Here is a 12,528-nt window from a genome sequence, read left to right as displayed (position 1 = left end):
TGTATATCCTTGCCTCCTTTGTCATAGCTTAGTTGAACATAGGTGTGTGGGTTTACCTCTGGGCTTTCTATCCTGTCCCATTGATCTATATTTCGGTCTTTGTGTCAGCACCATATTGTCTTGCTTACTGTAGCTTTGTAGTATAGTCTGAAGTCAGGGAGTCTGATTACTCCAGCTCCGTTTTTTTTCCCTCAAGATTGTTTTGGCTATTTGGGGTCTTTTGTGTCTCCATACAAATTTTAAGATTTTAGTTCCAGTTCTCTGAAAAATGTCATTGGTAATTTGATAGAGATTACATTGAATCAGTAGATTGCTTTGGGTAGCATAATCATTTTCACAATATTGATTCTTCCAAGCCAAGAACATGGTATATCTCTCCATCTGTTTGTGTCATCATTGATTTCTTTCACCAGTGTTTTATAGTTTTCTGAGTGTAGGTCTTTTATCACCTCAGGTAGGTTTACTCGTAAGTATTTTATTATTTTTTTGTTTCAATGGTAAATGAGTTTTTTCCCTTAATTTCACTTTCTGGTCTTTTGTTGTTAGTGTATAGGAATGCAAGAGATTTCTGTGCATAAATTTTGTATCCTGAAACTTCACCAAATTTATTGATTAGCTCTAGTTGTTTTCTGGTGGCATCTTTAGGATTCCCTATGTATAGTATCATGTCATCTCCAAAGTGACAGTTTCACTTCTTCTTTTCCAATTTGTATTCCCTTTATTTCTTTTTCTTCTGTGATTGCCATGGCTAGGACTTCCAAAACTATGTTGAATAATTGTGGTGAGGATGGACATCCTTGTCTTGTTTCTGATCTTAGAGGAAATGTTTTCAGTTTTTCACCATTGAGAATATGTTTGCTCTGGGTTTGTTATATATGGCCTTTAATATGTTGAGGTAGGTTCCCTCTATGCCCAATTTCTGGAGAGTTTTTTTCATAAATGGCTGTTGAATTTTGTCAAAAGCTTTTCCTGCATCTATTGAGATGATCATGTGTTTTTCATTCTTCAATTTGCTAATATGAGGTATCACATTGATTGATTTGCATATATTGAACCATCCTTTCAGCCCTGGGATAAATCCCACTTGATCATGTTGTATGATCCTTTTAATGTGTTGTTGGATTCTGTTTCCTAGTCTTTTGTTGAGGATTTTTGCATCTATATTCACCAGTGATATTGGTCTGTAATTTTCTTTTTTTGTAGTATCTTTGTCTGGTTTTGGTATCCGGGTGATGGTGGCTTCATAGAATGAGTTTGGGAGTGTTCTTTCCTTTACAATTTTTTGGAAGACTTTGAGAAGGATAGGTGTTAACTGTTCTCTAAATGTTTGCTAGAATTGACAATTTAGGTTTTTAATCCATTTTGAGTTTATTTTTGTGTATGGTGTTAGGGAGTCTTCTAATTTCATACTTTTATATGTACCTATCCAGTTTTCACAGCACCACTTATTGAAGAGGCTGTCCTTTCTCCACTGTATATACTTGCCTCCTTTATCAAAGATAAGGTGACCATATGTGCGTGGGTTCATCTCTGGGCTTTCTATCCTCTTCCATTGCTCTATATTTCTATTTTTGTGCCAGTACCATACTGTCTTGATTACTGTAGCTTTGTTGAATAGTCTGAAGTAAGGGAGCCTGATTCTTACAGCTACAGTTTTTGTTCTCAAGATTGCTTTGGCTATTCAGGGTCTTTTGTGTTTCCATACAAATTGTGAAATTTTTTGCTCTAGTTCTGTGAAAAATGCCAGTGGTAGTTTGATAGGGATTGCATTGAATCTGTAGATTGCTTTGGGTAGTAGAGTCATTTTCACAATATTGATTCATCCAATCCAAGAACATAGTATATCTGTCCATCTATTTCTCTCATCTTTAATTTCTTTCATCAGTGTCTTATAATTTTCTGCATATAGGTCTTTTGTCTCCTTAGGTAGGTTTATTCCTAGATATTTTATTCTTTTTGTTGCAATGGTAAATGGGAGTGCTTTCTTAATTTCACTTTCAGATTTTTCATCATTAGTGTATAGGAAAGCAAGAGACTTCTGTGCATTAATTTTGTATCCTGCTACTTTAGCAAATTCATTGATTAGTCCTTGTAGTTTTCTGGTAGCATTTTTAGGATTCTCTAAGAATAGTTTCATATCATCTGCAAACAGTGACAGCTTTACTTCTTCTTTTCCGATTTGGATTCCTTTTATATCTTTTTCTTCTCTATTTTCTCTGATTGCTGTGGCTAAAACTTCTAAAACTATGTTGAATAATAGTGGTGAGAGTGGGCAGCCTTGTCTTATTCCTGATCTTAGTGGAAATGGTTTCAGTTTTTCACCATTGAGGACGATGTTGGCTGTGGGTTTGTCATATATGGTCTTTACTATGTTGACGTAATTTCCCTCTATGCCTACTTTCTGCAGGGCTTTTATCATAAATGGGTGTTGAATTTTGTTGAAAGCTTTTTTTGCATGTATTGAGATGATCATATAGTTTTTCTCCTTCAATTTGTTAATATGGTGTATCACGTTGATTGATTTGCATATATTGAAGAATCCTTGCATTCCTGGAATAAACCCCACTTGATCATGGTGTATGATCCTTTTAATGTACTGTTGGATTCTGTTTGTTAGTATTTTGTTGAGGATTTTTGCATCTATGTTCATCAGTGATATTGGCCTGTAGTTTTCTTTCTTTGTGACATCTTTGTCTGGGTTTGGTATCAGGGTGATGGTGGTCTCTTAGTATTAGTTTGGGAATGTTCCACCCTCTGCTATATGTTGGAAGTGTTTGAGAAGGATAGGTGTTAGCTCTTCACTAAATGTTTGATAGAATTCACCTGTGAAGCTATCTGGTCCTGGGCTTCTGTTTGTTGGAGGATTTTTAATCACAGTTTCAATTTCAGTGCTTGTGATTAGTCTGTTCATATTTTCTATTTCTTCCCTGTTCAGGCTCAGCAAGCTGTGCATTTCTAAGAATTTGTCCATTTCTTCCAGTTTGTCCATTTTATTGGCATAGAGTTGCCTGTAGTAATCTCTCATGATCCTTTGTATTTCTGCAGTGTCAGTTGTTACTTCTCCTTTATCATTTCTACTTCTATTGATTTCTGTCTTCTCCCTTTTTTTCTTGATGAGTCTGGCTAATGGTTTATCAATTTTGTTTATCTTCTCAAAGAACCAGATTTTACTTTTGCTGATCTTTGCTATCACTTCCTTCCTTTCTTTTTAATTTACTTCTGATCTGATCTTTATGATTTCTTTCCTTCTGCTAACTTTGAGGTTTTTTTTGTTTTGTTGTTCTTCTTTCTCTAATTGCTTTAGGTGCAAGGTTACGTTTGTTATTAAAGATGTTTCCTGTTTCTTAAGGTAGGATTGTATTGCTATAAACTTCCCCCTGCTCTTGCTGCATCCCATAGGTTTTGGGTCGTCGTGTCTCCATTGTCATTTGTTTCTAGGTATTTTTTGATTTCCTCTTTGATTTCTTCAGTGATCACTTCCTTATTAAATAGTGTATTGTTTAGCCTCCATTTGTTTGTATTTTTTACAGATATTTTCCTGTAATTGACATCTAGTCTCATAGTGTTGTGGTCAGAAAAGATACTTGATATGATTTCAATTTTCTTATATTTACCAAAGCTAGATTTGTGACCCAAGATATGATCTATCCTGGAGAATGTTCCATGAGCACTTGAAAAAAGTGTGTATTCTGTTGTTTTTGGATGGAATGTCCTATAAATATCATTTAAGTCCATCTTGTTTAATGTATCATTTAAAGCTTGTGTTTTCTTATTTATTTTCATTTTGGATGATCTGTCCATTGGTGAAAGTGGGGTGTTAGAGTCCCCTACTATGAGTGTGTTACTGTCGATTTCCCCTTTTATGGCTGTTAGTATTTGCCTTATGTATTGAGGTGCTCCTATGTTGGGTGCATAAATATTTACAATTGTTATATCTTCTTCTTGGATAGATCCCTTGGTCATTATGTAGTGTCCTTCTTTGTCTCTTGTAATAATCTTTATTTTAAAGTCTATTTTGTCTCATATGAGAATTGCTACTCCAGCTTTCTTCTGATTTCCATTTGCATGGCATATCTTTTTCCGTCCCCTCAGTTTTAGTCTGTATGTGTCCCTAGGTCTGAAGTGGGTCTCTTGTAGACAGCATATATATGGGTCTTGTTTTTGTATCCATTCAGGCAGTCTGTGTCTTTTGATGGGAGCATTTAATCCATTTACATTTAAGGTAATTATCGATATGTATGTTCCTATTCCCATTTTCTTAATTGTTTTGGGTTTGTTATTGTAGGTCTTTTCCTTCGTTGTGTTTCTTGATTAGAGAAGTTCCTTTAACATTTGTTGTAAAGCTGGTTTTGTGATGCTGAACTCTCTCAGCTTTTGCTTGTCTGTAAGGTTTTTAATTTCTCCATCAAATCTGAATGAGATCCTTGCCGGGTAGAGTAATCTTGATTGTAGGTTTTTCTCCTTCATCACTTTAAATATGTCCTGCCACTCCCTTCTGGCTTGCAGAGTTTCTTCTGAAAAATCACCTGTTAACCTTATGGGGATTCCCTTGTGTGTTATTTGTTGTTTTTCCCTTGCTGCTTTTAATGTGTTTTCTTGGTATTTAATTTTTGCTAGTTTCATCAATATGTTTCTTGGTGTGTTTCTCTGTGGATTTATCCTGTGTGGGACTCTCTGTGCCTCCTGGACTTGACTAACTATTTCCTTTCCCATATTAGGGAAGTTTTCAACTATAATCTCTTCAAATATTTTCTCAGTCCCTTTCTTTTTCTCTTCTTCTTCTGGGACCCCTATAATTCGAATGCTGGTGCATTTAAAGTTGAGTCAGAGGTCTCTGAGACTGTCCTCAGTTGTTTTCTTTCTTTTTTTCTTTATTCTGCTCTGCAGTAGTTATTTCCACTATTTCATCTTCCAGGTCACTTATCTGTTCTTCTGCCTCAGTTATTCTGCTCTTGATCCCTTCTAGAGTATTTTTAATTTCATTTATTGTGTTGTTCATCATTGCTTGTTTCAGCTTTAGTTCTTCTAGGTCCTTGTTAAATGTTTCTTGCATTTTCTCTTTTCTATTTCCAAGATTTTGGATCGTCTTTACTACCATTATTCTGAATTCTTTTTCAGGTAGACCACCTATTACCTCTTCATTTGTTAGGTCTGGTGGGTTTTTACCTTGCTCCTTAATCTGCTTTGTGTTTTTCTGTCTTCTCATTTTGCTTATCTTACTGTGTTTGGGGTCTCCTTTTCACAGGCTGCAGGTTCGTAATTCCTGTTGTTTTTGGTGTCTGTCCCCAGTGCCTAAGTTTGGTTCAGTGGGTTGTGTAGGCTTCCTGGTGGAGGGGACTAGTGCTTTTGTTCTGGTGGATGAGGCTGGATCTTGTCTTCCTGGTGGGCAGGTCCACGTCTGGTGGTGTGTTTTGTGGTGTCTGTGGTCTTATTATTGTTTTAGGCAGCCTCTCTGCTAATGGATGGGTCTGTGTTCCTTTCTTGCTAGTTGTTTGGCATAGGGTGTGCAGCACTGTAGCTTGCTGGTCGTTGAGTGAAGCTGGGTCTTGGTGTTGAGATGGAGATCTCTGGGAGATTTTTGCCTTTTGATATTATGTGGAGCTGGGAGGTCTCCTGTGGACCAGTGTTCTGAAGTTGGCTCTCCTACCTCAGAGGCACAACCCTGACTCCTGGCTGGAGCACCAAGAGCCTATCATCCACCTGGCTCCAAATAAAAAGGAGAAAAAATAGAAAGAAAGAGGATAAAATAAAGTAAAATAAAGTAAGATAAAATAAAATAAAGGTATTAAAATAAAAAAATAATTATTAAGATAAAAGTTTGAAAAGTAAAAAACAAGAAAAAAAAAGAAAAAAAAAATGGATGGACAGAACCCTAGGACAAATGGTGAAAGCAAAGGTATACATACAAAATCTCACACACATGCATATACATACCCTCTCACAAAAATGAAGGAAAGGGGAAAAATTAATCTATCCTGCTCCCAAAGTCCACCTCCTCAATTTGGGATGATTCATTGTCTACTCATTTATTCCACAGATGCAGGGTACATCACGTTGATTGTGGAGGTTCAATCCACTGTTTCTGAGGCTGCTGGGAGAAATTTCCCTTTCTCTTCTTTGTTCGCACAACTCTCGGGGTTCAGCTTTGGATTTGGCCCTGCCTCTGCGTGTAGGTCACCTGAGGGCATCTGTTCTTCGCTCAGACAGGGCAGGGTTAAAGGAGCAGCTGATTTGGCGGCTCTGGCTCACTCAGGACAGGAGGCAGGGAGGGGTACGTAGTGTGATGCGAGCCTGCAGTGGCAGAGGCCGGCGTGACATTGCACTAGCCTGATGCACCATGTGTTTTCCCACGGAAGTTGTCCCTGGATCACGGGACCATGGCAGTGGCAGGCTGCACAGGCTCCCGGGAGGGGAGGTGTGGATAGTGACCTGTGCTTGCACACAGGCTTCTTGGTGGTGGCAGCAGCAGCCTTAGCGTCTCATGCCTGTCTCTGGGGTCCACGCTGTTAGCTACGGCTCGCGCCTGTCTCTGGAGCTCCTTTAAGTGGCTCTCTTAATCCCCTCTCCTTGCTCACCAGGAAACAAAGATGGAAGAAAAAGTCTCTTGCCTCTTCTGCAGCTCCAGACCTTTTCCCGGAATCCCTCCCGGCTAGCCGTGGCTCACTAGCCCCCTTCAGTCTGCGTTCATGCTGACAACCCTAGTTCTCTCCCTTGGATCTAAGCTCCGAAGCCCGAACCTCAGCTCCTACCCCCCGCCCGCCCCAGCAGGTGAGCAGACAAGCCTCTCGGGCTGGTGAGTGCTGGTCAACACCAGTCCTCTGTGTGGGAATCTCTCCGTTTTGCCCTCCGCACCCCGGTGGCTGTGCTCTCCTCCATGGCTCCAAAGCTTACCCCCTCCGCTGCCCGCAGTCTCCGCCCATGAAGGGGCTTACTAGTATGTGGAAACCTTTCCTCCTTCACATCTCCCTCCCAGAGGTGCAAGTCCCATCCCTTTTCTTTTTTCTCTGTTATTTCTTTTTTCTTTTGCCCTACTCAGGTACGTGGGGAGTTTCTTGCCTTTTGGGAGGTCTGAGGTCTTCTGCCAGCATTCAGTGGGTGTTCTGTAGAAGTTGTTCAACATGTAGATTTATTTCTGATGTATCTGTGGGGAGGAAGGTGATCTCCATGTCTCACTCTTCTTCCATCTTCTCCAAGTCTCGTTTCTATTTCATTTATTTCTGCTTTGATCTTTATGATTTCTTTCCTTCTGCTAACTTTGGGTTTTGTTTGTTCTTCTTTCTCTAGTTCCTTTAGGTGTAAGGATAGATTGTTTGAGATTTTTCTTGTTTCTTGAGGTAGGATTGTATTGCTCTAAACTTCCCTCTTAGAACTGCTTTTGCTACATCCCAAATGTTTTGGATTGTTGTTTTTTCTTTGTTATTTGTCTCTAGGTATTTTTTTATTTCCTCTTTGATTTCTTCAGTGATCTCTTGGTTATTTAGTAGCGTATCTTTTAGCTTCCATATGTATGTGTTTTTTATATGTTTTTCCTTGTAATTTATTTCTAACCTCATAGTGTTGTGGTCAGAAAAGATGCTTGATATGATTTCAATTTTCTTAAAGTTACTGAGGCTTCATATGTGACCCAAGGTGTGACCTATCCTGGAGAATGTTCCATGTGCTCATAAGAAGAAAGTGTAATCTGCTGTTTTGGGATAGAATGTCCTATAAATATCAATTAAATCTATCTGGTCTATTTTGTCATTTAAAACTTGTGTTTCCTTATTAATATTCTGTCTGGATGGTCTGTCCATTGGTGTAAGTGAGGTATTAAAAGTCCCCCACTATTACTGTGTTACTGTCAAATTCCTCTTTTATAGCTGTTAGCATTTGCCATATGTATTGAGGTGCTCCTATGTTGGGTGCATATATATTTATAATTGTTATGTCTTCTTCTTGGATTGATCCCTTGATTATTATATAGTGTCCTTCCTTGGCTCTTGTAACATTTTTATTTTAAAGTCTTTTTTCTTTCTTTTGCAGTACGTGGGCCTCTCACTGTTGTGGCCTCTCCCATTGTGGAGCACAGGCTCCGGACGTGCAGGCTCAGCGGCCATGGCTCACGGGCCCAGCTGCTCTGCGGCATGTGGGATCCTCCCAGACAGGGGCACGAACTCGTGTCCCCTGCATCGGCAGGTGGACTCTCAACCACTGTGCCACCAGGGAAGCCCTTAAAGTCTATTTTATCTGATATGAGTATTGCTACTCCAGCTTTCTTTTGATTTCCATTTGCATGGGATATCTTTTTCCATTCTTTCACTTTCAGTCTGTATGTGTCCCTAGTTCTGAAGTGGATCACTTGTAGACAGCATATGTATAGATTTGTTTTTGTACCCATTCAGCATGCCTGTGTAGGTGTCTTTTGGTTGGGGCATTTAAATCATTCACATTTAAGGTAATTATTGATATGTATGTTCCTATTACCATTTTCTTAATTGTTTTGGGTTTGTTTTTGTAGGCCCTTTTCTTTTCTTGTGCTTCCCACTTAGAAAAGTTATTTTAGCATTTGTTGTAGAGCTGGTTTGGTGGTGCTGAATTCTCTTAGCTTTTGCTTCCCTGAAAAGCTTTTGATTTCTCCATCAAATCCGAATGAGATCCTTTCTGGGTAGAGTAATCTTTGTTATAGGTTCTTCCCTTTCATCATTTTAAATATATCATGCCTCTGCCTTCTGGCTTGTAGAGTTTCTGCTGAGAAAGCTGCTGTTAACCTTAGGGGAGTTTCCTTGTATGTTATTTGTAGCTTTTCCTTTGTGGCTTTTAATAATTTTTCTTTTTTTTTTCATTTTTGTCAATTCGATTACTATGTGTCTCAGTGTGTTTCTCCTTGGGTGTATCCTGCCTGGGACTCTGTGCATTTCCTGGACTTGGGTGGCTATTTTCTTTCCCGTGTTAGGGGAGTTTTAGACTATAATCTCTTTAAATATTTTCTCGGGTCGTTTCTCTCTCTCTTCCCCTTCTGGGACCCTATAATGCGAATGTTGGTACATTTAATGTTGCACTAGAGGTCTCTTACGCTGTCTTCATTTCTTTTCATTCTTTTTTCTTTATTCTGTTCCACAGCAGTGAATTCCACCATTCTGTCTTCTAGGTCACTTATCCATTCTTCTGCCTCAGTTATTCTGCTATTGATTCCCTCTAGTGTATTTTTCATTTCAGTTATTGCATTGTTCATCTCTGTTTGTTTATTCTTTAATTCTCCTAGGTGTTTGTTCTTTAATTCTTCTATGTCTTTGTTAAACATTTCTTGCATCTTCGCCATCTTTGCCTCCATCCTTTTTCTGAGGTCCTGGATCATCTTGCCTATCGTTATTCTGAATTCTTTTTCTGGAAGTTTGCCTATCTCCACTTCATTTAGCTGTTTTCCTGGGGTTTTATCTTCTTCCTTTGTCTGGTACATAGTCCTCTGCCTTTTCATTTTGTCTATCTTTCTGTGAATGTGCTTTTCATTCCACAGGCTGCAAGTTTGTAGTTCTTCTTACTTAGTCTATCTGTCCTCTGGTGGATGAGGCTGTCTAAGAGGCTTTTGCAAGCTTCCTGATGGGAGGGACTGGTGGTGGGTAGAGCTGAGTGTTGCTCTGGCAGACAGAGCTCAGTAAAACTTTAATCTGTTTGTCTGCTGATGGGTGGGTATGAGTTCCCTCCCTGTTGGTTGTTTTGCCTGAGGTGACCCAGAACCAGAGCCCACACTCTCGTTGGTGGGGCTAGTGGTGGACTCCAGGAAGGCTCACACCATATAATACTTCCCAGAACTTCTGCTGCCAGTGTCCTTGTCTCTGTGGTGAGCCACAGCCACCCCCTGCCTTGGCAGGAGAGCCTCCAACACCAGCAGGTAGGTCTGGTTCAGTCTCCTCTGGGGTCACTGCTCCTTCCCCTCTGGGTCCTGGTGTGCACACTACTTTGTGTGTGCCCTCCAAGAGTGGAATCTCTGTTTCTGTTGAAGTACCACAGTACTCCCAGTCCTGTTGAAGTACCACAATCAAATCCCGCTAGCCTTCAAAGTCTGATTCTCTAGGAATTCCTCCTCCTGTTGCTGGACCCCCAGTTTGGGAAGACTGATGTAGGGCTCAGAACCTTCACTCCAGTGGGTGGACTTCTGTGGTATAAGTGTTCTCCAGTTTGTGAGTCATCCACCCAGCAGTTATGGGATTTGATTTTATTGTGATTGCCCCCCTCCTGCCATCTCATTGCAGCTTCTCCTTTGTATTTGGATGTGGGGTATCTTTCTTGGTGAGTTCCAATGTCTTCCTGTCGATGATTGTTTAACCTAGACATGTCTTTAAAGTCATCAACATTAAGTATAAAACTTTTATTATGCCTAAGTTTAACATAAGCTAAATAAAATCTTGTTGTATCTGTTGCAAATTTGTCAGCAAGGAAAGTAACTTGATGTGAAGAAAATTCTAAGGAAAGAAAATACAAATGAGATAAGAGCTTTAAGTGAACTTTTAAAAATAATTATATTTTAGGAATGTCTACCTAAAATTAATCTCTCCAGATATTTGACAACTTGAAAGTTAGAACTGTGCTAAAGTAAATTATGTGATGGAAGGTTTATGGAAAGTAGATCCCAAGAAAAGAGTTTTGTGCATGGTCAGGATTGACTAAGTTTAAAATAAGTTTAATCAAGTAAGTGAATTTTAAAAGTAAGCCAATGCAAAACTTGAATTTGGCTTTTATCTCTGTTAAGAAGACACGTTTTCTTAAGATGTTGATCTGCCTTTGATAACAGATTTTAAGTTTCTTTACCTTTTAAGTGATCTGTTCTGTATTTGCCTTTGAAATCTTTTATTGTTACTTTGGCTAAGTGAATAACTTGTTTCACAGTGACCTGTTATCCTATCTGACTGATTGTTTTAAACACTTTTGACTTTTTTTTTGGACAAATCTTCCCAAATCAAATTTTAATGAAGTTCCTTTGACCTCTAGCTAACGTTGGGATGATTCAAAGGGCCCCTGAAACACCCCAAAGAGAGATATTAACTAATTAGGTTGACTTGATGTATTGAATTACATGGGAAATGTTGTCAAATAAGTAATAAATCTTCTTAGGTTATATAGTATGGCAAATGATATAGGTATTCGAGGGATTATATGCAGTTCCTAAAATTTGATATGTCCTGGTAAAATGTTATCAGTCATAATTCTGGTTATTATCTGAAAATTTTGTATGTCACAGCAGTAACCAAGTTACTTTGTCAATTCTATTGTAATCAGAATTAAATGTGCCTTCTTAAGTCTTTTGTCATTATAGACAAGTTATGGTTTCACTCTGATGCCTTTATGGTTTCAAAAATGCTTCGTCTTCAAGAAGATTTATAGAAAGGACTTTTGTCTAAATATAAGTTTCTGACTTTCAGACCATAATGTTGAATGGGGTAAGAAATTGAAAAATTCTAGTGGGAAACCTGATGGCTTCATAAAGCTATTAACAAAAAGAATTAGTTACATAGGACTGAGTGATATGATGAATATGGTTATAATTTTTATGGTTTCTATCTGAAAAATGACTGGTTTAAATCTGGGTTTTCCAGGTGTACGGAAAACCTTCCCCTTAAACTAATTATGACTTACAGTAATTTGGTAAATTATACCTTCATAAGCAGAATTGAAACATTTATCTTTTTCTCTCTTCCTGGTTGATCCTGCCAGTAGCATATGCTTGTCTGGAAGATTAAGCCATGCATGTCTAAGTATGCATGGCCAGTATAGTAAAACTGCAGATGGCTCATTACATCAGTTATGGTACCTTTGGTCACTCGTTATTGCAACTGGATTATAACTAGTTATACTCATCATTGTTTTAATTTGTTCTTTGTTTCCAAGTTGTTTGTGTCTCCCTGCTGCACTATGTCTTTGTCAATATTACTAGATATATTACTTGTATCCTGTCTATTCTATAAGATTGTTGTCTCTTACAGTACCTAATGTGTAACCAGGCCTCCAACAAAACTTCTATGGCTAAACATTTTGAGAAAATAGATCACTTTTATAACATAAAATAATTGCAATAGTCTGATTCTAGGTATGGGAAGAAGAAACAAGGGAAAATGTCTCCTGGACTATAATTAGATAGAGGATACAGAGAATTTTTAATTGTCAATAAGGCCTAATCCAAAAACTAGCACCTGGAGTGGCATATCAAGAATTTTCAACTGATCTGGGATGAGCCTCCTAGAACCATGGGACAAAATTTGATCATGAAATGTCTCCCAAATATTGGTCAAATTCCTGATCAAGAGGAGAGGATCTGAGAAATGGAATATTTCCTGCATATCAGTCATCAGAGATTATAGCCTTCCAATGTGAAGAAAGCCCTGAGGAAACTCAGGAAGGAGAAGAATATCTGCCATCTAGTAGCCATCAGACGGCAGCCACTCCCTATGGTGAGCCCTGGGGAAACTCAGGATATGAGAATACAGGATATAGGTCCCAGATAGCTGAGATGCATATCAAGGGAATGATTTCAGTGAGCCCAGACTCTTGCAACTT

The sequence above is a fragment of the Hyperoodon ampullatus genome (genome assembly GCF_949752795.1).
Source record: "Hyperoodon ampullatus genome assembly, chromosome: 11".
NCBI lineage: Eukaryota > Metazoa > Chordata > Mammalia > Artiodactyla > Ziphiidae > Hyperoodon > Hyperoodon ampullatus.
This window is presented reverse-complemented; position numbering follows the sequence as displayed.